Source organism: Sus scrofa, chromosome 9, assembly GCF_054392235.1.
Source record: "Sus scrofa isolate SSC_HxYL_T2T_F1_AM1 chromosome 9, Sscrofa_HxYL_maternal_Yorkshire_Landrace_v2.0, whole genome shotgun sequence".
In the NCBI taxonomy this organism is placed as follows: Eukaryota; Metazoa; Chordata; class Mammalia; order Artiodactyla; family Suidae; genus Sus; species Sus scrofa.
The window spans coordinates 45,320,884-45,346,309 of record NC_139391.1 but is presented as its reverse complement, the minus strand read 5'-3'; the positions used below and the strand labels follow the sequence as shown (position 1 = coordinate 45,346,309).

The 25,426-nt window shown below is 50.6% G+C and overlaps 1 protein-coding gene across 4 annotated transcripts in view; it reads left to right on the top strand.

Moving 5' to 3' along the window:
- Window positions 1–349: 349 nt before the first annotated feature.
- The window catches only part of FXYD6 (FXYD domain containing ion transport regulator 6), a 35,423-nt gene continuing 10,346 nt past the window's right edge, over window positions 350–25,426 (top strand). For 2 of the 4 annotated variants that reach the window (XM_005656634.4, XM_005656632.4), the window contains exon 1: window positions 350–425. The gene's annotated coding sequence lies outside the window, so the exon portion shown is untranslated. Of the gene's footprint in view, window positions 426–650; window positions 834–25,426 lie in introns of those variants that run through there. The other 2 variants (XM_005656636.4, XM_005656633.4) reach the window with 1 other exon arrangement.

Below are 25,426 nucleotides of genomic sequence, written 5' to 3'. Positions count from 1 at the left end.
GCTGGCGGCGGGTGCGCGCCGGGGCTGGCCCGCCCCCTCGCCGACGCTCTCCTGTTGCTTCCCGGAGCCCGCCCGCCCTTTGAAAAAGAATCCCTCCCGCACCCGGGAGCCGCGGCAGCGCGCTCGGAGCGGCGGGCGACGGGCAGCACGGCGACGGGGAGAGGGTCCGCGTGCAAACGCTCCCCGGAGGCCAGCGGACGGTGACACCGCGGTCGCCGGAGCCCAGCTGGGCCGAGACCCCGCCCACCAGTCCCCACCCCTGCAGGACGCGCCACTCCAGCCCGTTCCAGCCCTTCCTGGGAGGGGAGGCGGGAAAAAAGGGAAAGCCTCGCCCATCGCCCTGCCCCCAGCCCCGCCACTCCCAGGCTCCTCCGGACTCGGCACGTCCTCCTGGGATTGTCTCCGGAGGGGACCGCGCTGTGCAGGTAAGCGGCTGCAAAGGTGCCAAAGTTGGGTTCTTCCGAGGAGGGAGAGAGGCTGGGGTGGGGACGGGTCGTAGGGCGCCGGCATGCTGCTAGGTTTTGTTTGTTTCGGTGGGTGTGAGCGGTCCTCCCGGGGCCGCTGCCGCTTGGGCGGCGGAAACCGGGTGGTGGATGGAGACCAGGAGGTGGGCGTCGGAAGAGAAGAGGGGCGGAGGGGAGGCAGGCGGTGTCGGTGGGGACGAAGCTGTACTGGAAAGGCACTTGCTGCTGCCTGGAGCTTGTGGCACTGGTTTTGGGAGAAGGGGAAAGAGCTGTTCCCCTCTACATCCAGGGGGAGTTTTCCCTTTGTTACTTGGAAGCTCTGGACACTTGAGTGGAGTGTGCAGATGTGAAGACGGAAGGTGGCTGGCTGTGAGTGTGAACACAGGAGCCATGCAAAATGGGCTCGGAGCTTTGGGGGGACAAGGGGAGCTGGGGCTGGGCAGTAGGCACAAGCGAGGGCGGGGGCGGCAGGTAAAGAAGGGCTGAAATTCCAGGGCGCGGGATTGATGAGAGTGTTTGCATCAATTTTCTTCTCCCCTTGTCTAACCAGCCCCAGCTTCTTCCAGGGGGCCCTGTCCCCTCCTCTCCTTTCCTAGTGCCCAGCCCTCTTTCCCCAGCGGTGCTGCCCCTGGCAGAGCCTTTCCCATTGTGTCTCTTGGGCGTCAGTGCAGAGATGGAAGGGCAGCCTGGGGCTCCAGGCACTTGCTTCTGGGCTCTTACAAGTGGTGGCTGGTAGAGGAAGCTCCCCAGGGTGGGAGCAGGGAGCAGCCACGGTGCAGAAATGGGCCTGGCCAGGCCCCTGCTGCCCACCTCCGGACTCAGGGGCCTGTGGCTGTTGGGGCTTCTCCCCATGAACGTGGCCTCTGTCTCCACTTCCTTTGTCTCCTTGGCGTAGGGCGCCCCCCAGATTTCCAGGTTTGGAGATGGATCAGTGGGCAGCCCCTGTCCTCTGTGGAAGGACCCCTCCCACTCTGGGGGCCCAGCGCCCTCATTTTTTATATGTGTGGATGTGTTTCCGCAACTTGGCCTTTTTCACGTGACCTGCCCGGTAGTTGCCATGGAAACTCCAATTCTCAGCCTCCCTCCTTTTCCTGCCCATGCTTCACCTCCATATCCCCTCCCCTCCCCCCAACATGGTTGCCTAGATACTGGTTATCCCCGACCTCACTGGGTAGGAGACCCTGAGGAGCTAGCTCCCACCTCAAACTGATGTGGCCCCCACCCACTCCAGCTGCCCCCCCATACACAGCACACGTCACAAACACACCTCAAATATGTACACACTTGCCACACCATGCACATACTCACACACACACCGCAATCCTATTTGCCACACACACTACACAAACACACTACACAAACACATGTATCGACCACATATATACCACATACACACCTAATACGCCATACATACACCACACCACAACACACCACCCACAATGCTAAGTGTCCACCCTACCATTGCACTGTGTGTGCTTTCACAGACACCCACAATGTCATATACCATTGCTTCCTCCAACACACACACACACACACACACACACACACACACACACACACACACACACGAGTACTTCTGAAGAGGCCTCCAGCTGAAAGAGAGAGGGCAGTTTCCTGCCTTATCTAGCTCTGTGCCCAGGTGCCTGTAGGGGAGACTCAGAAGGCCAGGAGGAAACATCTCCCCAGGAACCTCCCAGAGGAAGATGGAGAGAAATTCCAGATTCTCTCAGAGGGCGCCTCTCCTAGGTGCTAGATGTAAGAGCCTGGGCATGGACCAGATTTTAAATCTCTCCACAGCTGCTTTCTACCTGCCTTGACCCAAGAAAGCCTGAGGCTCCTGGCCCAGCCCAGGGGTCTTAGCTCTGCCCCTAGATCTTCCTGCTTATAACAGAGTGTCAGGCAGCTCCGGGACCAGCCGGAGGCTCTGAGCCTCCGCTAGGGACTGCCAGGAGAGCAGGGGAGACAGGGAGAGGAGACAAAGCCTGGTGGGGGCTGGGAGGAGAGGGAAGCCAGAAGGAGCATGAAAGAGAGGGGCCAGGTGAGTTTAGAAAGTGTAGGTATGGTGATGGGCAGGAAGAGGGCCAGGCTAGCCTGTCTCTCCCAGGCGTGCTTTCTTCATTTCTCCTTGGCTTCATCTGTGTGTCTAGGAGAGGAAGCGGGTTTGCAAAGGGCTCCTGGATGCCCAGAGCTTTTCCATGATCTGTAGCCTCTCTAGGGGTCTGGTGGCAGACACTGGAGGCCAGGGTCTCCTTCCTGGCCACCTGAGGACCCATTTCACCCAATCATTCAATGAATTGTTCCAAGTACCTACTCTGTGTTCATTGCTAGGGTCATGAGCGTTGAGGAGGAAGGCAGAGTCCCTGACTTCAGAATCCTAGATTTCTCAGAGCTGGAAGGCCATGGTGTTGAGGGGGAAACGGAGGCTCAGAGGTCACACACCCAGCAGTGGCTGAGGCCGCCGACTCTTCTGCCAGGGTCTGTGACCCCACACTCCCCACCCCACATGTCTTGCTTTCTTTTCTCTAGTGCCCGCCATCTTCTGGGGCCTAGGCTGTCCCTTCCAAAGTGTGGGTGCCCTAGTGGGTGGGGATCCTGCTCTCTTCTGTTTTCTTGGAGGATGTGACCTGGGGTGGGGGGAGGAGGAACAGTTCCCTAGACCCAGGAAATGCCCCATAGGCACAGGGAAGCCAGCCCTCTAGATCCCCCATAAGTCAGAGCCCCACCCCGTTGGACCTAGCTGGCTGCCATCTGAATGGCATTCTGTGCCAGGCAGCCCCCAGGTCTCACTGTCTAACAAATCACCCACCAGCTTCTGCCTGAGTGCCCTGGAGGAAGCACACCGGTCCTGACAGGCCCGGCCCCTGGAGGCAGAAAGCCTGGAGCATAAAGGCGATGAACCTGGAGGCGCAGACGCAGGCTCTAGTCCAGTCCAGGCTGCACTCCAAGGGAAGTGCATTTATCCCACAGATAGCCTGTTGGATGCAAACTGTGTTTTTGGTGAAAGTCGGAAAGGGTTTAGATTGATCTCCAGCAACTGAAAGCCTCCATGACCTGAGACGTCTGTTTCCACATCTGTGAGCAGAGGGGTTAAATCCCGTGATTGCTAAGGTGTCCCTTCTCCACATTTTTGTAGATGATACAATCTTGAAAGAGATCCCTTCGCCCTCCAGGTGCCAAATGATACTCGGTATTTCATCACATAAGGTTGCAGCTGAGCTGAGTGGGAAGGGGCTTTCTGGCCGGTTCCTCTGGAGAAGGCCTCTCCCTGTCACCCTGTGGGATGGGATATGCTTAGGAAACCAAGAACCGTGCTGTCCTCTGTGGCCATAGGCCCCTCCCTCCCAGGCACTGTGTCTGCCTGGTCTCTTCTGCCAGGATGAAAACCAGGGCCAGGTGGAGTCTTGGGAGATGTGACCTCCGAGAACACAAGGTCCAGGGCCATCCTTTGGTGGGTCTCTGAAGTCCTCTGGACAGAGAGCCTGGGGCCAGCTGGAGAGCGTGATGGGAGATGCTGGTTGCTGGCGCTGATGAGAAGAAGGATCTCTCCCAGCCGAGACCAAAGCTCAGAACCAATTTGGCAGCATCTTCACTGCTCAGAATGGGAAGGAGGAGGGGAGACTCTGACCTGGGAAAGTAGGAAGTCAGCTTGGAGCCCACACAGGCACATGCTTGTTGCGAAGATCCTCTGGGGAGCGGGAGGCTCCGAAGGAGGGCTTGGGGCCTTGGGGACCAGGCTGGGGCCGTGGGAATGTGGCTGCTGCAGCTCAGAATATCAGTTTGGGGCCAGGAAAGATGGAGGATCTGGTTGGAATGACAGTGACCCCCACACGGCTGGAGGGCAAAGCCAGGAGTTGGAAGGGCCCAGAGGCAAGGTCTTAAATTCACGGACACCCCTTTAACTAGTGTTAATGGGGTCCCTCCCTCATACCAGCCTCCGTGGGCTTCTCTGGACCCACAGAGCTGGGAGATGATGGTTTCATTCACTGGAGCCTTCCTGCCCAGGTAGATCTATTGCTTTGCCCCGTCCCTTCCCCTCTCCCCTGCTGACCCCACCCGTACCTCCATGGGGAAGGCTCTGCAACTTCCTTCTTCAACAGGCAGGACCCCACGCTCCCTGGCACGTGGCTCCTGCTGCACACACTCTCCGTTTCTCACACACACATCGTCTCCATCCCTGACACACAGGCACGCGCTCACAGCTTCCTGCGCACCTGCTCACCTCGCCTGTTGCAGTCTCTCACCCAGACCATGGTGACGGCCTCGGCCCCTCCGTGTTCTCAGCTCCCTCCTTCCACCCCGATCCTAGGGCCTGGTGTCTCTGGCCTCTCCATTGCCTGTTAATCAGGATGGGTGCCTGGTGCTGGGCCTCGAGGTTTTCTGGAACCCTGCCGCAGCTACCTCTCCAGGCACCCTCTCCAGATGGTCACTTCAGTCCTGTACTGCCCTCTACCTCCGCTCAGGCCCTCCCAGGAGTGATCTATCTCATTCCAACCTGCTGAGTAGGACGTGGCGGCCTTTGGAGATCCACAGACTTGGGGGTCTCATCTGGGTGCTGGCACTTCTTAGATTTCTTAACTCTTCTAAGCTTCAGTTTCCTTATCTGTCCAATGGGTATGAGGACTGAGTGAGGATAGGCTGTGTCCAGTGCTTCTTGTGGTGTCTAGCACATAGTAAACACTCAGTAGGTATTAGCTGCTATAATAATAATAATAGGAGTTCCCGTTGTGGCGCAGTGGTTAATGAATCCGACTAGGAAACATGAGGTTGCGGGTTCAATCCCTGGCCTCCCTCAGTGGGTTAAACGATCCGGGGTTGCCGTGAGCTGTGGTGTGGGTCACAGACATGGCTCGGATCCTGCATTGCTGTGATTCTGGCATGGGCCGGTGGCTACAGCTCCGATTAGACCCCTAGCCTGGGAACCTCCATATGCCACGGGAGTGGCCCTAGAAAAGGCAAAAAGACAAAATAATAATAATAATAATAGTATGACATAGTTATTGTTATTTGAATGCCATTGTTGTTGTTTAGCGTCCCCTGAGGTTCCTCTCCAGTGCTCCTTCTTTCAAAGAGCATTTTCTTTTTCTTTTTTTTTTTTTTTTGTCTTTTTGTTGTTGTTGTTATTATTGTTGCTATTTCTTGGGCCGCTCCCGCGGCATATGGAGGTTCCCAGGCTAGGGGTTGAATCGGAGCTGTAGCCACCGGCCTACGCCAGAGCCACAGCAACGCGGGATCCGAGCCGCGTCTGCAACCTACACCACAGCTCACGGCAACGCTGGATCGTTAACCCACTGAGCAAGGCCAGGGATCGAACCCGCAACCTCATGGTTCCTAGTCGGATTCGTTAACCACTGCGCCACGACGGGAACTCCTCAAAGAGCATTTTCTAATTCCCAGACAAGCTTTATGCCTGAAATGCTCTGTAGATTCTTCCCTTAGAAGACATGTCCACTGGGCCTGCTTTTAGCAACTCACGTCCATGCCTGCTGCTCACTCCCACTCGTACCTCTTCAAAGTTAAGGTCTGTTTGTCCCCCAGACAGGGCCCGGCACAGTGTCAGACATGGAGAAAACCTAGGAAGTATCTGTGAACTGAACATATGTGGGAAAAATCCTCACCCATCAGGAGATGCCAAGAGTACACCTGTCCCTGTAAGCTGGCTCCTACCTGTCACTCGTCCCCAGGTGCATACCACATACCTGGTACATACATTCCTTTATACTCGGGTGTCCTCTTAGTCTGCCTGGTCCTTTGGTAGAGTCTGAAAACAGAATCCCCATCAGAGGTCCGGGAGGTGCTTAAGGGCTGAAGTCAACAGCAGGAAGCATATCCCTCATAGCGCTTTGGTGACTGGGATTTTGATGGACACTTGGAGAACTGGCAGGAGAAAGTCAGGGAGGGAGGTCCTGAGAAAGTGTTAAAATTTACAAATTCCGGCCTGATCCTCGGGTTGTCCTGAGCTTCGTTTGGATTATGACTTAAAGGGATAGTGCCGAAGCATCCATTCATTGTCATCAGCATTTATTGAGCGGCTATTATGCAGAGTGTCGGAGAGTCAGAGATGCCTAGAATGTGCCTCTGCTTCCAGGAGTTCATTGTCTGATGGAGGAGACACACATGCTAGTGCCGGTGGTTCCCGGAGAGAGGTGTGGGCCGTGGCTCTGTGGGATTGGGGCAGTGGGGTGTGAGGCAGGAGGGAGGGGACAGCGCATTTCGGGAAGCAGAAATAAACGGGGTTGGGTGAACTTCCATATGTGCATGTGACCAGATAGGGCAGTTTTCCAGGTAGGCAGGCCCAGGGGTCCAGGTTCATCCCCAGGCCATTTCCACCCCAAAGCAAGATACTGTGAACACAGACAAAGCGCTCTGTAGGCTCCACTGTGCTGGCCAGAGCTGGGCTTTTAAGGAGGTGGACTGTTGGGCAGAGAGAGTGGGAGGGGTCGGTCAAGCTGCCAGGTAGTGTGGTCTGGCTGCGGGCTGGGTTGCATGGGCCTGGCCCCTGGGCTTCTGGCCTGAGCAGCTGCTCCAGGCTTCTCTTTCTGCGGCTGGGACTGTTCATCTGGCCTCTCTTGAATGGGCCTTTGTCAGCAGGCGTGGGAGGGGAGTGATCCCACTGCTGGCAAGACTCACTCATGTCCGCCCAGCCTGCTGGGGCCCCGGCCTGGGCTTCTGTGTGGTGCTGCCCACCACCCAGACCTCCTGGAACTGGACCGAGATCCCCTGGGGACAGGCAGGCCTGGTCCCACTCCCTGACTCACTCTGGGCAATTCGTGTCAACAGCCTGCGCTGGAGTTGGCCACACAACGCTGCCCCTTGTGCCTGCCTCTCAGGGCTGTTAGGAGAGGCAGGGGGGTGATGGCTGGGATGGCGCTGCAAAGACTGTCACAATCGGCAGTGATGGGAGGAGAGTGGCAGCAAGGCCCTGTGACCCTGCTGGTGGGCCAGCTTGGGGTCTTTGCGGGGAATCTTTTTTAGAAACCAGGCCTGTGTTTATGATTTGTGAATTCACTGTGTCCGCGTTTAAGGAAACAGCCTTAATTCTTTTCGTGGTCAGTTCTTTTCTTCCTCTTCCCGTAAGTCAGTCCACATTAAAGGCGCCTCTGAGTTGAAATGGCAAGTTCTCTGCTACACGTTGAGGAGTTTTGTCCCCCTACCCTTCCGGGCAGCCAGGTTGGATTGAGCCTGGGCTCTAGAGAAACAGCTTTAAGTCCTGGGGACCAGTGGGCCTGTCTTCCAGCCTCCCAATTGACGGGGGGCCTTCCTCCCAGATGTGGGGTGCCCTCCTCCCAGCTGATGGGGGGGTTCCCCCTCCCAGCTGGGGGGTGCCCTCCTCCCAGCATGGGGTACCCTCCTCCATGAATGAAGGATGGTGAGGCAGACCCAGAGATGAGGCTGCTCAGGGAGGCCCGGCCAGGCCCGAGGGCCCTGTAATGAGAGGGACCAGGTAGGACAGGGCCACCCTGGAGGGTGTCAAGAGTGATGATCAAGAGTGATGATCTGGGCCAGAGGCCGCTGCCTTGCTTGCAGGCTGTCAGCTGCCTTGGGGCAATGCAGGGAATTTGGTAAAGTGACTGCAGCCGCTGTGAGCTCCTAGAATGTTACCACCCTTTGTTCTCTCCTCAGTCCTTGAGTTCTCTTGGTTCTAAAGCCCTTCTCTGGAATTTTGAAAGGGGTGCCAATCATTTCAGCGCAGGCTATTAAACAGAATAATTGATGTTTAATGCTTATTTGATGGGCACTTAACTTGCAAATCGGGGAAACTGGTTGCATTTTCCTCTGAAGGCCGCAGATCCATCGGTGACCTCTAGTTGGACCCAGAGCATTTGTTTTAAAAGGCAGCTTTAAAAGCCTTTGCTAGATTTTGGCTCTGTGATCCTGAATCAAAGAAACCCAGCCCCTATGACAGAAGCATTGGACACCATCCACAGGGCACAGGACTCCACCCTACTTGCCAGGAAGGTGAGCAGATGTGGGAGTGATGGGTTTGGAAAGCTGTTTTAACTGAATTAAAATTTTTAAAAATTGTTTTTACTAGACTTTTTAAAGTCCAGCTTTAGATTTACAGAAAAACTGAACAGCTAGGACAGAGAATTCCAGTATAACCTTCCTGCACACAGTTTCCCCTATTGTTATTATTTTTATTTTTATAGCCGCACCTGCAGCGTGTGGAAGTTCCTGGGCTGGGGGTTGAATCAGAGCTGCAGCTGCTGTTCTACACCACAGCCACAGTAACACCGGATCTGAGCCACATCTGTGACCTACACCACAGCTTTTGGCAACGAGGGATCCTTAACCCACTGAGCAAGGCCAGGGATCAAACCCGCATCCTCAGAGAGACAGCATTGGGTGCTTAACCTGCCGGGCCACAATAGGAACTCCAGCTTCCTATGTTATTATCTTCCATTAGGGTGGTACATTTGTGACAATTGATGAAGCAATATTAATATGTTGTTATTGACTGAAGATAATGTTTTATTCAGATTTCTTTAGTTTTTCTTTCATGTCCTTTTTCTGGGCCAGGATCCCACCCGGATGGCCACATTACTTTCTGTTATTTCTCCTTAGGCCCTTCTTGGCTGTGACAGTTTCTCAGACTTGCTTTATTTTTGATGAGCTTGACAGTTTCGAGGAGGACTGTGTCCTCTGTGGTAGGATGCCCCTCCGTGGGGGTTTGTCTGATGTTTCCTTGTGATTAGACCGGACTTCGGACTTTGGTGGAGGAAGATCCCAGAGACAAAACATGATTTTCATCACATCCGTTCGAGGGTACATCCCATCAGCGTGATTCCTCACTGTTGATGTTGACGGGACTGGGTTTCCAGTCCGTTTTATGCCCTCGCATTCAGCACAGTTCCGAGGCCTGGCGATGGGAGCTGTGGTCCTTCCACTCCTCGAGATGAACATCGGTCTGTCAACCAGCTCTGCCCGGCTGTCGGCACTGCCCCAGCTGTCGCAAGTCATGGGTAGCATTGAGACTTTGCAGCCAGGAGAGCCTTATTAAAGAGCATAAACAGAATGTGCCACATGCCAAATCCGTGCTCATGACCTGCCACAGGTGCTCTTTGAGTCTGGAGAAAGGCTGCAGGTCAGCCCCTGGGCGGGAGTGGGAGATGGTCAAAGACAGCATTTCTCAACCACGGCTGCGCATTAGAATGAGGGGGAGATTCTAAAAATTACTGATGGCTGGGTCACACCCCCTGAGTTTGGAATTTATGAAACTGAGTTGATTCCTAGGTATTATTATTACTTTTTTTTTTTTTTTTTTTGCTTTTTTAGAGCCACACCTGCAGCATATGAAAGTTCCCAGGTTAGGGATCGAATAGGAGCTGGCCTATACCACAGCCACAGCAACACGGGGTCCAAGCCGCATCTGCCACCTACACCACAGCTCACGGCAACGCTGGATCCTTAACCCACTGAGCAAGGCCAGGGGTTGAACCTGCAACCTCATGGTTCCTAGTGGGATTTGTTAACCACTGAGCCACAATAGGAACTCCCTATTACTATTAAAATCCTCAGGTGCAGCCATGGTTGAGAACTGGAATGAACAGGGAAGGGGAAGGGCATTCTAAGCAGAGGGAACAGAATATACAGTGGCCTGGAGATCAGTACACACATGGCAGGGGACAGAAGTATACCATCTTAGCTGTAAGTAATGGGAGAAAATACTAGAAGGGTAGAAAAGGAATAGACTTAGAGGTATTTATATGCCAGAATAAAAAGTTTTGATTTTTAGAAAATAAATGGAATACGGAAGCACCAAGAATACATTTGAGTTTGGAAGAGAAGTAATCTGAATACACGTTGGGTAGATTAAATCATGCAGTAATCCATGTCCAGGACAGATAGGAGGAGGTTAAACATGGAATCAGCTGCTGCAACAGCCCAGGGACATGATAATGAGGGTCTGAACTTGAGTGAGCAGTGGAAGAGGCGATGATAGAGGTACTGCAGGCATAAGCGTGTCTTGGACTTGGCCATGGATACGATATGGAGATTGGGAGGGAGGAAGCCCTGTGGACTCAGTTAGACTGTAAGCTCCATGAGGCAGGACCGTGTGGCTCTTGCATCCCCGGTCATGGCTGAGTTTCTGGGCCACCATAGGCCAACAATAAATGTTTGTGACTTTGGTTATGGAAAGGATAATGATGCCGCTCTTTCCAAAATGACACCTTGTTCCAAAATGACTCTCCTTTTCTCTACCTAATTGCAGGCAGATCTCAGCTGTTTGGGAAGCTGTCTGATTAAGTAACTCAGGCCAAGGCATAACTGACTGTTAGAGTTGGATGAATTTACCTTTTAAAAGAAGAAATGGTAGAATGAAGAACTCTGTCCTTGGGAGAATGTGGGTGTGGATGTGTGTTTGAGTAGAGGTGGTCTCTATTTCAGTTCTACACCCGAATCTAATTCTGAGCCATACTGGGGGAAAAAAAAGGGGGCTTGGCAGCCCCCACTGAAGGGCGGCTGAAGTTAAATAAAGCTATTTACCTTGGGTTATTCTCTCACCTTGATTTTTCTCCCCTGGCCTGGGTACGAACACTCCAGACCAGGGAGCCTGCTTGGTCTTGCGTCAAGGTCAGCATGTTCATTTCCCTTAGTTCCCACGCGTTGCTCCACTTGCCAGGGAGGCAGCAAGGAGGAGCGGGCAGAGCCTCGTGTGTGGCATCCACAGAATTAGGAGCTAATGCCAGGTGTGCCAGTGTTAGCTGCGGGACCCCGGGCCAGTGACGTCACCCTGAGCCTCACCTTCTCTAATCTGTAAAATGGCAGTGCTCCCCAGCATCGCCAGCCGTTGTGCTTGATGCTGATGCTCGTGACGTTGTTGGGTGAGCAAGGGGTCCTACAGGTGTTGAGTGTTATCAGCATCACCATCACCACCGTCATCCCCTTCAGCCACCCTGGGCAGGGAGCAGGAGCAGGCTGGGGTGCAAGTTGGTCCCCCGGTGCTGTACAACAGCCACAGGTAACTCTCAGGGTCTGGGGCTGAAGAGTCTCTGATGACTTATGAGAGTCCTGGGACTTAAGAGTCCTGGTGTATCTTACAACATCCTCCCTTAAACCCAAGAGGTAGGGGCCCAGCTTCCCAGTCGGGCGGAAGTCCACTTGGCCTGTCTAGGAGTCTCAGGGCCTGGCCCTCCTAGGGAGACACACTGAAGGGGCTCCTTGAGGGAGACAGTGGCTTCTCCAGGAAGGACTCTGGGTTAGGAAGGAGGCTGGGTGTGCTGGCCAAGGGGCGGGACGCTTGAGGCCCTCCAGGTCCAGGCCTCGGGCTCCTGGATCCTGTCCAGCAGGCGCCTTGGACAGCAGAGACCTTGTGTCTTCCGTGGGGCAGCCTCCCCGCAGCCAGGCAGGGCGTGAGATGTTTTCTCCCGGTAGCGGCAGCTGCCTGTCGACTCTCCTCCCCACAGTCCTGGTGCATGTTCCTTTCTTTGTTCTCCAGAGCCGCCAGCCTGAGTGGGGCAGGCGGGGTACCGTAGACGCGCTCAGGCGGCGAGGACAGAGGCCCGGCTGCTGCCTCACAAGAGGACAGCAGCGAGGAGGGTTGCTTGACCCTCTTCCAAAGCAGATTTCTTTTTTCTTCTTTTTTTCTTTTTTGCCTTTTCTAGGGCTGCACCCACGGCATATGGAGGTTCCCAGGTTAGGGGTCCAATGGGAGCTGCAGCCCCCAGCCTACGCCAGAGCCACAGCAATGCAGGATCTGAGCCGTGTCTGCGACCTACACCACAGCTCACGGCAGCGCCAGATCCTTAACCCACTGAGTGAGGCCAGGGATCGAACCTGCAACCTCATGGTTCCTAGTCGGATTCGTTAACCACTGAACCACGACGGGATCGCCCCAAAGCAGATTTCTTTTCTTAGCAGTCTCCACCTCTCCTCACTTTGTCCATCTCTTGCTCAGTTTCTGCCGAGAACACCTCCCCTCCACCAGCCTTCCTTCTGACCTGTCACCTCTTCCTTTCTCTTCCCTTTGCCTGCCTCTCCTGCACTGTCTTTGGGCCCCTGCCCCATGCAGTTTCTCCTCCTCTGGGATCTTTTTCCTATTTTGCTGGCTTCTCTGGTTCTCTCTGTCCCTTTCTGTGTCTCTTGGTGCCCATCCCCCGCCCAGGCTTTTGTTAGGGAGGTTGTGTCCCGTCAGGGATGCCTGTTGCCAATCTGTGCTCTCCATGCCGCCCCCTGTCTGCTGCCCTGGGTGATGCAGCCTGTTTTCTGGAGGCAGACGAGGGCAGTGGCCCTGGGAAGCCTTTTGCATCTGTGAAGCCCTGCTCTGCCTGCTTCCCCATGGGCCAAGGCCTGACCCTGCGTGTGTCATAGGGGCACTGAGGCCTTCCAGAGGTGAGAGAAAGTGAAAGGAGAGGAAAGGGAAGTGCAAGGAGGCAGCTGGGGCCTTTCCCCACCTGCATTTCTGTTTCTCTTCCCCGTTTCCCAAGAGAAGCTAAAAAAGGAAGGCAGAAACTGAGGAAGGAGTTGGGGGAATGATAATAGTATCAGCAGTTGATGCTTAAAAAGCAGTCGCAGAATTCCTGCTGTGGCACAGTGGGTTAAGGGACTGGCGGTGTCTCTGAGGCAGCTCAGGTCACTGCTGAGACGCTGGTTGGATCCCCGGCCCAGCGCAGTGGGTTAAGTTTCTGGTGCAGCCGCAGCTGTGACGTAGGTTGCAGCCGTGGCTTAGATTCGATCCCTGGCCAGGAACTTCTGTATGCCGTGGGTGCAGCCGAAAAAAAGAAAAAGAAAGAAAAAGTAGTTGCTGTTCACCAGGCAGAGTGCTCAGCTCTGAAGTGATATCTCTTTACTGCAAATGACCCAGGCGGAACTGCCTGTGGTTGGGCCCAGGCAGGGATGTCTGGTTCCTAGAGGCAGCCTGGGAGATGGGCAGGGGGGGCCCCGCTGGGCTGGGACCAGCCAGGACCCTCTTCCCGGCTCTTCTCCCTGCTTCTCCCTCCCCCGCCAGCTCTTCACCTGTGAGCTGCTACCTGACTTCTCGCCAGATCCACCCACCTCCTCATTTCACATCATGGCTGCTTTGACCTTTCTTCCCTTGCATCCAGACGATGTGACAACTCCGGAGGGAGGGGGCTCTGGGGAGACACTGACATCTCAAACCCAGTCCTTTTAGCAACAGGGAAGGGGCTGTGATTGGCCGCCCCCAGGAGACCTACAGGATTGGAGGGGAGAAGCCGTCTTCCTTCTGAAAGGAGGTGCCGAAGAGGTAGAGGTGGGCAAATGATGACTTCCGTGCACAGAGGCTATTTTGTCTGGTCCTCATGGCTCCTGAGGTACCTGTTACTCCCACTTACAGATTCAGAAGCAAAGCCTCTGAGAGGTGGAGTGATTTGTTCAAGACCCCAAAGCCCTCGAGTGGCAGAGAGGCAGGATGGTGGAGTGGTTTAGAGCACGGTCTCTGGAGCTGGATCGCTTGGGTTTAAATCCAGGATCTGCTACTTTCTGGCTCTGGGATGTGAATCAAGTTGCTTAACCTTTCTGGTCTCAGTTTCTGCATCTGTAAAATGGGAACGATCATAATCAGAGCCACTTCTTAGAACTGCTGTAAGGACTGAACATAGTTAGTATAGGTAAACCACTTAGAATTTGCCATGCCGTGAAAACCTAATAAATGTTAGTATTGTTATCACAGCGCTTTACAGTTTACAAAGAACTTTCCCATGTATTCTCTCACTCAACTTTTATACTAGACTTGGTAAAGTGGTTGGGGGAGTTGGCTGACCCCCCCGCCCTTGCCACTCCCCTCTGCCGTGCTCTCATCTCTGGCCTAATCAGCTGCACAAGTTCCATAATCTGATAATACAAAATCAGCCTCTGGAGTGAACAGCTCTCTGTCCAACAAGGGAATAGAAATTCTCTTGGGGTGAGTTGGCAGGCACTGTGCATTCCACTGTCTCTTTATCTTGTGAGTGTGTAGGAAGCTGGCAATGTTAGGGGCTTAGTTGGTAAATGTTTGCCCAGAGGCAGGAGCCCCCCATTTGCAGAGGTCATTTGACTCTTGGCTGGCTGAGCCTTGCAGCCTAAGCCCCCAGACTGGGACAGGAGCAAGGAACGGGATGGCAGCTGCCTGGAAGGTGAGCCTTCTGGGAGCAATGCCGGTGCCATGTCATAGCCCTTTGCTCCTGAGTGGGTGTGAGCCCTCCCCTGGGATGGGGGGCCCAGGCCTGGAGTCCAGGGCTCCCAGCAGGAAGCCTGCCCCTCCTCCCCCAGCAGGGAGGCAGGCTCAGCTGGGCAGAAGCATGGAACCCAGCTCTCACCTGCCAGGGCCCTGCTCTTTTTCTGCCTGGATCGCTTTCCCTTTAAAATGGGTTCGATGGTAACACATACTTCATAGGCTCTTTTTAAAGATTAAATGAGAATGGATATGTAAAGTAGTAAGAATAGCACCTGATCTGTGTGCTGTTTGTCTGTGATTGCTATTATCATCTCATAGGCAATCCAGGCCCCAACCTGCTCTTCAGATCTGGGCTTCCCATCCCAGAATTTTCATTTCTTCTTCTTCCTTTCTCTCGAGTCCATAGAGCGATTCCAGTGCTCCGGCAGAGCTCTGTCCCCGTCCCCAGACTCCCCGTCACCAATACTTTGCTTATTCCTACTGCCGCCAGGCTCCTGGGAGTCTCACCTAGAAGACTCACCTGTCTTGGCTCCACTTCCCTTTCACACTCTGCTCAAGGTCACTGCCTCCTGAAGTGCGCACTGTGAGTGGGGCTGGGCTTGTGTACCTGCAGGAGCTCCAGCCCTGCATGTCCTCGAGGGTCACGTCCTCTAGCCATTGGCTCCAGGGTCCTGCCTCACATGGATGAGCCTGGGGTCACGGGCACACTGGCCTGGGCAATGGCATTGCACTGAGGCTTTTACAGTCAAGGAGGCTGCGGCTGCATCTTGAGGAAAAGCTTTCTAGAGCTCCATCACTCGCCTTGCAGTATGCCCTGAGGGCAGAGGGGGGCCAGCACCGCCTCCGCTACCTCTGACCAACCATGGGAGGGGTCTTCTGATGGAGAACCCCCTGTCCTCACCCTGGCCGCCCTCACTCCTCTAGTTGCTGTGTCCTCTTTCCTGGCCCTCCAAGTGGCCCAGGGACTCTCAGGCATGGTGCAGCCTTCTCTGCAGCCCTCAGGGTCACCCGCTCCTCCCACCCTGGCCTGCCCAGCCCCTGATCCTGGCACACCAGAGCAGCAGACAGAAGACAGAGGCCTGGGTTCTGGGCCCGGCTCTGCCCTTGACTAGCTGGATGAATTGGCTACATTACTTCTCTGTTAAGGCCTCAGTCTCCTCAAATAAAAAGTAAGAGCTTTCATCTCAGTCATTCAAACTTCCTGGCATTCTGTGATTCGAACTCCATCTGGTAAACCTCACGTCTTGGTTATATCCTATTTATACACGGCAGAATCTTCTTTGAACAAGCTGCTTGTTGCAAAGATTTGGATACATCATAGGCTAAATCATGTCCCCTGGCATATGATAGCAGTCCCTGGTAACCAGTTAGCCTAAGCAACGTGGCCCAGGCATCCTGTGACCCCATAAAAGCTTCCCTTGCAGTATGTCCTGTGTGCAGAGGGGGGCCTCATCTGTCTTTGGAGATCCTGCCAGGACCCAGGCCCTGGTGATCCCTCTGGGCTCGTTTTTGATGGGCTGAACGTGAAGGAGCCAAGCAGGTGGGGTGCAGGGGAAGGGAAGCGAGGCCTTGGGGGCTGAGTGGCAGAGAGGAGGGTCAGGGAATGAGGTTCCACTGTAATTCGGAGCCTGTGCCTTTTCAAGGGAGGTCGTTTCTGAGTTCTTTTCACAATAGAACTGGGTATTCTGATCTACCTCACTGCTGCATGGCATCGAAAATAATATAGCGTGAGGCTGTATCCTCAACCAGTGGCTCCTCTCTCTGAGCAGCTTTTACCCAGTAATTATGTGAAATTATGTGACTCAGTATAGAAAGATAATCACCAGAGAAACTCTTCTGATTGCTTTCTCCGCACATGCCGAAAGCAGCCTCGCAAACAGCAGGAAGATTGGGGAGGAAAATTAGCATGGACGTGCGGCTGTCTCTCCCCCCACCCCCCGAAGTGTCAGCTGTTTACCAATGTAGAGATAGATGAGAACATGGAAAAGGAGCAGAAAGACGAGTGGAAACTGAATTCTTTCTCGGAAGATGCTGCAGAGGAAGCAAAATGTGGCTGATAGCATTTTCCAGATGGGGACGATGATCTACATGATCTAGAGGTTCAGAGAGCCCCATCTCGCAGTGATGACTTGGCCAGAGCACCCTCCGAGGGAGCCAGGAGTCCAGGGCCTCCCGTGCATGAGTGGCTAATGTTCCTGAGCCCCCCTGCCAGCTCCATCCAACCCGGCCTTGCTTTTTCCCTCTGACAAAGATCCCTCTCTCCTCTCTTCCATCTGCTAGACTCTGGCCTGGAAAAGAGACCACTTCCCCCACCTGTTCACCCCCCACCCGCCAAGCAGCCCCAGGCAGCCCGGCTTCCTTTCTGGGAGAGAGGAATGAGTGGTACCTGGCAGGGTGTAGGACCTGGAGGGACGGTCTCGTGTCGGGGGGGAGGGGAAGCAGAGATGGCGTTTCTTGGTGCAGCAGGGAGAGAAAGACATTGTGTGCCCCTTCAGAGGCTCTGTATGTGTACTTGACCCCTCGACTTGGGGCAGTGCCAGTGGTACCAAGGGGATTTTTAAAAACGGCTGCAGGGGCCAAGAGGCCCCCTGAGGAGGCTTGTGATGAGGTGTGGCTGGTGTAGCCCAGGCGGCAGCTTGAAGGAGGGAAGTTGGTCCCCGTCCAGATCTCTCTAACAGTATTTCTTTCAGCTCACTGTAACTTGATCAGAAATGTTTTCTTTAGAAGACAAAGACCAGTCTTTACTCTGCAGCCTGGCATTCAAGATCCTCTAGAGACTGACTCCAGTCTTATCAGAATTCTCACCACCCACACCCTCCTGCTTTACACAACTAGATTATTCACTGTTTTGGAAGGTATCTTACTCTAGAAATGGCAAATACTTGGCAGATGGCTGTCACAGCCCCCTCCTGGGCTATGCAGACATTTCTAATGGATGGAGGCCCTCTCTCCTGCCAGACCTCATTCAGAATCCTTCTGAGGCAGCTGCTTCAGGTGGCCCCTATTGAATGAAGTACCTTGAAGTTCAACTCGAACTGAACTTGAATTGAATACTATTTGTTACCCCTGCTTCCCATTTTCCATCTCGCTGCCTTTGCTCATGCTGTTTCCTCTGCCTGGATGCCCTTCCTTTTCTCTCTTCTTACCCTCTCCATCAAAATCCCATCCTGCTTTCAGGGTCCAGCTGGAAGGTCAGCTCTTCCATGGAAGAGGTCCCCTGTTATAGTCCCTGTTTCCTTTTTCCATGCCTTGCTGGATGTCTCTTGAATATAGCCTCTGCCTCTTGTGATGCTCTCTTCACCTTTGATGATAGATCAGAGCCCTCTGCTTTCAAACCCTGCCTCCCTGTCCTCTTCACTTGTGTATCCCATGCGGATCTTGGAATTGTATGGCCCTGACTAGGAATTCATTGGGTGTTTGTAGGATTGACTTGAACTTGAGCATCTATGGAGGTGACTCGGGGGAACAGCGGGGTAGGTGTAGCAGTGCCTTGTGGCCTGGAGCCTTTGACACATGTCCTCCCTACTCCCACGAGGGCGATGCTTGCTCTCCTGGTTAGAAGCACTTCCCAGCCGCTGACCCCGTTCAAGGGGAGGTGATTACACAAAGGCTTGAAGACTAGAAGGTTGGAATGATTGGGAATCATGTTGGAGTCTGTGCACTAGACGGGTGAAATGCTCAACAAAAACTGAGTTTATAGCTAATAGATCGTCATTAAAGAACATTCCAAAAGATGTCCTCCAGGAAGAAAGACAATGGCTTGATGGATGTCTGAGCTTCAAAAGGAATTATGGACAAACCAGTTAGTAAATGCATTGTATTAGTTATGTGTTGCTACATAGCAAATCACCCCCAAACTCAGTAGCTTAAAAACAGCAGTTATTTTCTCAGGCAGTTTTTGAGGGTCAGGACTCAGGAAGCAGCACAGCTGGGTGGTTCTGCTCAGGGGTTTTGATGACAGTGCAGTCAAGCTGGCAGCTGGGTTGGCAGTCAGTGAAGGCAGGAGGACCTGCTTCCAAACTCACTTATTTACATGGTTCAAGGCAGCCTTATTTTCTAGTTGGCTTTTGAACTGAGACCCTCAGTTCTTTGCCATGAGGACCTCTTCCCAGGGATGCCTGAGAAGCCTTAAGACGAGGCAGTTAACCATGTCTTGTTCTCTCAGAGAGGAAAAGCAGCCTGGGGGGGGGGGTGGGGAGAAAGAGAGAGAGGGAGAGGAAGAGGGAGGGAGGGGGGAGGGAGAAAAAGAGGAAGAAAAGAAAGCTGTGATGCCTTTTATAATCTAATACTGGAAGTGACCCACCAGTTCTGCCATATTTTATTGGTCACACAGATTAGCCCTGGTATGTGTGGAAGGGGGGCCGACAAGGCTGTGACTACCAGGAGGTGTTGGGGGCTGTCTCGAAGGCTGGATGCTGTACACAAGAGTAAATCTAACAAATGCTGCTTCCAAGAAATACAAATACCAGTATCTATTTAATAGGATTAAGAAAAGAACTGTAATTTTGTACAATAATAACATATAAATCAGGAAGGCGGTGATTTGTCATTTTCAAGAAGACTATTTTATCTAATAACTATTATGTGTTTTAACTTCAGACTTTTAAAATCTTTTTTAAATCGACTGCTATCTGGGTCTGTTCAGAGGCTGTTGTAACAGAACACCATAGACCAGGTGGCTTATAAACAACAGATATTCATTTCTCACAGATCTGGAGGCTGTGAAGTTCAAGATCAAGGTGCCAGCAGATTGTGTGTCTGATGCGGCCCTGCTTCCTCCTTCATAGACACAGCCATCTCCTCACTAAGCACTCACATGGCAGAAGGGGCAAGAGGGTTCTTTGGGGCTTCTTTTCCAAGAGCATTAATCACATCATGAGGGCTTCCCCACCTCCCAGTGGCCCACCTCCAAACACCATCATTTGGTATTTGGATTAATCATTAAGGATTAGTTTTCAGTGTTTGAATTTTGGGGACACAACATTCAGTCTATAGCAAATATAAAAGGTAAACTTTCAAGGGTAACCGCTCAATAACTAGAAATAGCTTGTATAATTTCTCAGCCAGTGGAAGGAGAAAAACAGTAAGAAAAAGTCAATTAAAAAAAGTCAAAATAGAGATATGCTCAAGAAAACTAGGGGAAAAGCAGATGGTAGAAATTAGACCAAATATGTCAACAGTCACAATAAAGTTAAACAGAGGAAACTTGATAGTTAATAAGCAAGTTAAATTTTTAAAAAATTCAATTCATTACTGCCTATAGGATACAATGCATAAAGACATAAGAAAGGTAGAAAGTAAAATAGGATTTACGACAATTTTCAACTTTCTGTTACAATATTGTAAGAAACACAAGGATGAATTTATAAATCTTTCCTCACAGTGATAGATTTTAAGGCACCTATCCCAATTTTTCATAATTTATACAGTCAAAAAAAAAAAAAGAAAATATATAGAAATGTAAATAATAGGAGTTCCCGTCATGGTGCAGTGGAAACGAGTCCAACTAGGAACCATGGGTTGTGGGTTCCATCCCTGGCCTCCCTCAGTGGGTTAAGGATCCGGCATTGCCGTGAGCTTTGGTGTAGGTCGCAGACATGGCTCAGATCTGGCATTGCTGTGGCTCTGGCATAGGCCGGTGGCAACATCCCTGATTAGATCCCTAGCCTGGGCATCTCCATATGCCCCGGGTGTGGCCCTAAAAAGCCAAAAAAAAAAAAAAAAAAACGAAAAAAAAAAAAGGAGAAATGTAAATAACACCATTAATAATATAAAGGACGTATAGAACTTTCTTCCTAATAATGAAGGAATTCATAACCTAATACATAGAATATAATTTTTTAAATAAATAGCCATACTAGATCATAGAGCAAGTCTCAATAAATTTCAAGGCATTGGTATCTTATAGACAACATTCCCTGACCATAATTTACTTACATTGGAACTCAATAACAAGAATAAGCTAAAAATCATTATACTTTTTGGACATTTAAAAAACGTATTTCTTAATGAACAGGTCAAATAATTTCTAAGTAAATAATTTACAAGTTTAAAAGTACTACGAACTAAACAATAATCAAAAAGCCACATTTCAAAGCTTCTATTTGGAATGAAAGTGGTACTCGAGAGGGTTATAGTCTTAACTGCTGATATTAGAAAACAAGAAAGGCTCAGTGTTAATAAACTAGGCATCCAACATAAGAAGATAAATCTAAAGAAAATACAATAGAATAAACCCAAAGAATATAAAAGAGCAGAATTAAGACTAATTTAAAACACAGGAGTTCCCGTTGTGGCTCAGTGGTTGGCGAATCCGACTAGGAACCATGAGGTTGCGGGTTCGATCCCTGGCCTTGCTCAGTGGGTTGAGGATCTGGCGTTGCCGTGAGCTGTGGTGTGGGTTGCAGACGCAGCTCGGATTCCCGCGCTGCTGTGGCCGTGGCATAGGCCGGTGGCTACAGTTCCAATTGGACCCCTAGCCTGGTACCCTCCATATGCCATGGGAGCGACCCAAGAAATGGCAAAATGACAAAAAAAAAAAAAAAAAAAAAAAAAAAACGCACAGAGAGGATTAATAAAACCAAGAGTTGGCTCTTTGAAATTACTAATAAAGTAGTTAAATCTCTAGTGAGACTGATCAAAAAAAAAAAAAAATGGAGTTGTCACAAATAAACACTATTAATAAAAAGAACATAACTACAGACCCAACAGAAATTAATGATTTTTAATGATGACTAGAAAATACTGTACAAGTTCATGGCAATAAACTTAAAAGCAGGAAAGGGCAAATTTTATAAAAATGGTAACTCTAAATATATTCAAGAAGAAACCCAAATCTTAAGAGTATCATAGCCATTAACTAATTGAATAGGCTATTTAGAATTATCTGACAGGAGTTCCTGTCGTGTGCAGTGGAAACAAATCTGACTAAGAACCATGAGGTTGTGGGTTTGATCCCTGGCCTCACCCAGCAGGGTTAAGGATCTGACATTGCCGTGAGCTGTGGGTGTGGGTTGCAGACATCACTCAGATCTGGCGTTGCTGTGGCTCTGGCGTAGGCTAGAGGCTGTAGAGTAGGCCAGCGGCTGTAGCTCCAATTAGACCCCTAGCCTGGAAACCTCCATATGCCATGGGTGCGGCCCTAAAAAAGGCCCCAAAAAAGACAAAAAATAAAAATTAAAAAAAAAAGTCATCTGATAAAGAAAATACTAAGATGATGTTACAGTTTAGTTCTACCAACATTCAAAGGATAGATTTCCAGTCTTCTGCAAACTTTTCCAGGGCATAACAATAGATTTGTTCTGTGAGGCTGATACTACCATGATGCCAAAACCAGGCAAGGTCAATACAATAAAATAAAAATCACAGCCCAATTTCACTCATGCACATAAATGCAAAAATCCTAGACAAAATGTCAGCAGACCAAATCCATAATTTGGTTTATTTAAAAGATAATACAGGAGTTCCCGTCGTGGCTCAGTGGTTAACGAATCTGACTAGGAACCATGAAGTTGTGGGTTTGATCCCTGGCCTTGCTTAGTGGGTTGGGGACCCGGCGTTGCCGTGAGCTGTGGTGTAGGTTGCAGACACGGCTCGGATCCTGCCTTGCTGTGGCTCTGGCGTAGGCCAGTGGCTGCAGCTCCGACTGGACCCCTAGCCTGGGAACCTCCATATGCCATGGGAGCAGCCCTAGAAATGGCAAAAAGACAAAAAATAAAAGATAATACATTGACTTTACCCCAAAATGTAAGGATGATTTAACATTAGATAACCCATACATACAATTTATGTTATTTATAGATTAAAGGTTAAAAACCATAGATATAGAATACTCAATCATAATTAATATAAAACAGAAACATCTTAGAAAACCAGGATTAGAGGGAAATTTCTAGAACATTAGAAGAAATCTATTTAAAGTCAGTGATTTCTTTTTTTTAATGGCTGAATCTCTCCCTCTCTCTCTCTATATATATATATATGTATATGTGTGTGTGTATATATATATACACACACAAATGCCACATTTTCTTTATCCATTCTCACTACACGCAAACAAAAGATAATTATATAAGGTGATGGAGGTGTAAACTAACCTTGATGTGGTAATATTTTGCAATATACATGTATCAAATTGTCACATTGTACAACTTAAACTTATGCAAGGTTATGTCATTGTATCACAGTAAAGCTGGGGGGATTAAAAGTTAACACACAAATAAAAATAAAATTGCTCATGACTGTATGAGTGTATTATCTATTACAGGCTGTATCTATTACAGGCTGTTATCTATTATCACTGCTCTGTTGCACATCTTACTTTTGGGCCTAGCAGATAGAAATAGTGTAAAAATTAGAAAAGAAGCAGCAGCAATTCTGGATCATTTACAGACGATATGTCCATAGAGAAAACCCAAAGGAACCTATAGGTAAATTATTATTAGTAGTAAGAGAATTTAGCAAGATTATTGGGTTTAATTAAGATCAACATATACAAGTCATTTGCCTTTCTCTATACAAGCAAAAATTAGAAAACCCACATAAGAGCATTAAAAAATAGCAATAAAAATTTTAAGGCACCTAGCTATTGCTTAATCTAACAGAATATGTGCAAGACCTGTATGAAAGCATTTATAACACTTTAGTGAAAGTGAAAAGGACCTAAACAAATGATTTATTTATAGATAGGAAACTCAAAATCACAAATGTGTCAGTTCTCCCCAAGTTGTTCTATAGATAGATGCATTGCAATTCCAATGAAATTCTCAACTGCTTCAGATGAATTCGACAGGCTGATCCTAAAATTTATACATACGAGCAAAGACCAAGAATAGCAAAGATATTCCTGAAGTAGAAGGCAGGAGAGGCAGAGAAGAGAGGAGAACAAGAAGAGGAAGCTTCTCCCATCGCAGGGGAAGATTACCATATGGAAAGATTACCATAAAGCCTTAGTAATTGAGATGCTGATTTTGAAGCAGGTACAGACAAACCAATCAATAGGTCCAAAGAGAAAGCCCAGAAGCGGACCCACACATGAACAGAAATCAGATACGCAACACAGCAGCTCTGCACGTCGGGAGGAAGAGGTTGACAGATGGTGGTCAGGACCAATGGTTGTCAGATGATGGAAGAAGCAAGAATTAGATCCTGATCTCATGCCTTTCATAAACATCACTTCTGGATGGAACAAATATTTAAACATAAAACACAGAACGTGAAGATGTTTGAAGAAAATTCTTTCTGACTCAGGGTGACAAGGAACATCTTTAAACAAGACACAAAGATCATTGCTTTCAGTTACACTAGAATTAAGAAATTCTGTTCACTGAAAGACAAAAAGTAAAAAGACAAGGCATTAGTTGGGAAGAGATATTTGCAATACTTCGTGACGAAGATTTCATTTCAGTAATAATGATAACGTCAACCCATTTGAAAAATGAGCAGAAGGCATGAAAGGCACATGACTGCTGAAGAAACAGCAGGAATGGCAAATAAATAATCAGAAGCCCAATTTCATTGCTAGGTAATAAGATTAAGACTGTATTTTTTACCTCCAGATTGGCAGAAATTAAGCAGTCTGATAATAGGCAGTGGGTTTTTTTTGGTTTGTTTTTTTGAGGTCCGGGTGTTTATTAAATGCCTTCGAGGTGCCTGGTGTTCTCATTGTCACTAACAGAGTGGAAGGAAAAATAGTCCGCAGGGAGAAAAGCAGTGCAGAAAAGCTGTACAGAAGCCAACTGCAGGCTGACCTGATGGGTGAAGGAGTGTACGCTCCCTGGGGTGGCCTTGTGACCCAAGGGCAGGGACCTCATTTCAAAGCTGGTTTTCTCTGAGGCCTAGTTCGGGCTTGAACCCCCCCCCCACCCAACACCCCCGCCCTTCCCAGGCTGAACTAAAGTGATGCTGGCAGAAGGCAGACACCACGTCAAGCATGGAGCGCAGGGTGCCCCGGGGCCTTGGGGAGGTGCCCCAATGCTCTGTCCCCACGGTCATGTGACCCAGTGTGGTGGTCCCACGTGGCTCTGGACAGCAGCCTGACCTGGGGACTTGTTAGTGCAGATGCTGGCTTCTGGCCCAGGCCCCCTGGGTGGAAGGGAGGCAGCTCTCAGGGACTTCCTGACGCAGGCGGGAGTTTGGGGGCGCCAGCCCTGAGGTACACTGACCTGAGCTGGTCACAGGTTCTGTGCATCAACCCACTCTGTGGTTGGCGTGGATGAAGGCCACCTGCACCTCTCCTCGGGCCTGCGGAGAGACGCGGGGCCATGGGCAGCCGCAGAATTGATGAGCTCCCTCGCTGCCCACCCACCCCGGCCTCCTGACCCCCGCCTCTGTCCTCTAGCCTCTGCTCCCCTGTCCCATCCTCAGACCACCGGGTGCTCTCGGCCTGAGCCTTGAAGATCACACGCTGCTCCCTAGAGTCCTGCTGTCCCTCCAGCCACTTCATCCCAGTGCCACATCTGCAGCTGCTGTTGTGATTTGTTCAAGAAATTGTAATGTGGCATTTCCGTTGTGGCTCAGCAGTAACAAACCCATAGAGTATCCATGAGGACGCTGGTTCAATCCCTGTCTTCCATCAGCAGGTTAAGGATCCGGTGTTGCTGTGAACTGTCGTGTAGGTCAAAGGCGCAGCTTGGATCCCACATTGCTGTGACTGTGGTGTAGGCTGGAAGCTACAGCTCCGATTCAACCTGTAGCCTGGAAACTCTCATATGCCCCAGCTGTGGGTATAAAAAAGTGATAGAATCAAATTTTTTAAAAACCAAAGCAGGAGTTCCCGTCGTGGCCCAGCAGAGAGGAATCTGACTAGGAACCATGAGGTTGCAGGTTTGATCCCTGCCTCGCTCAGTGG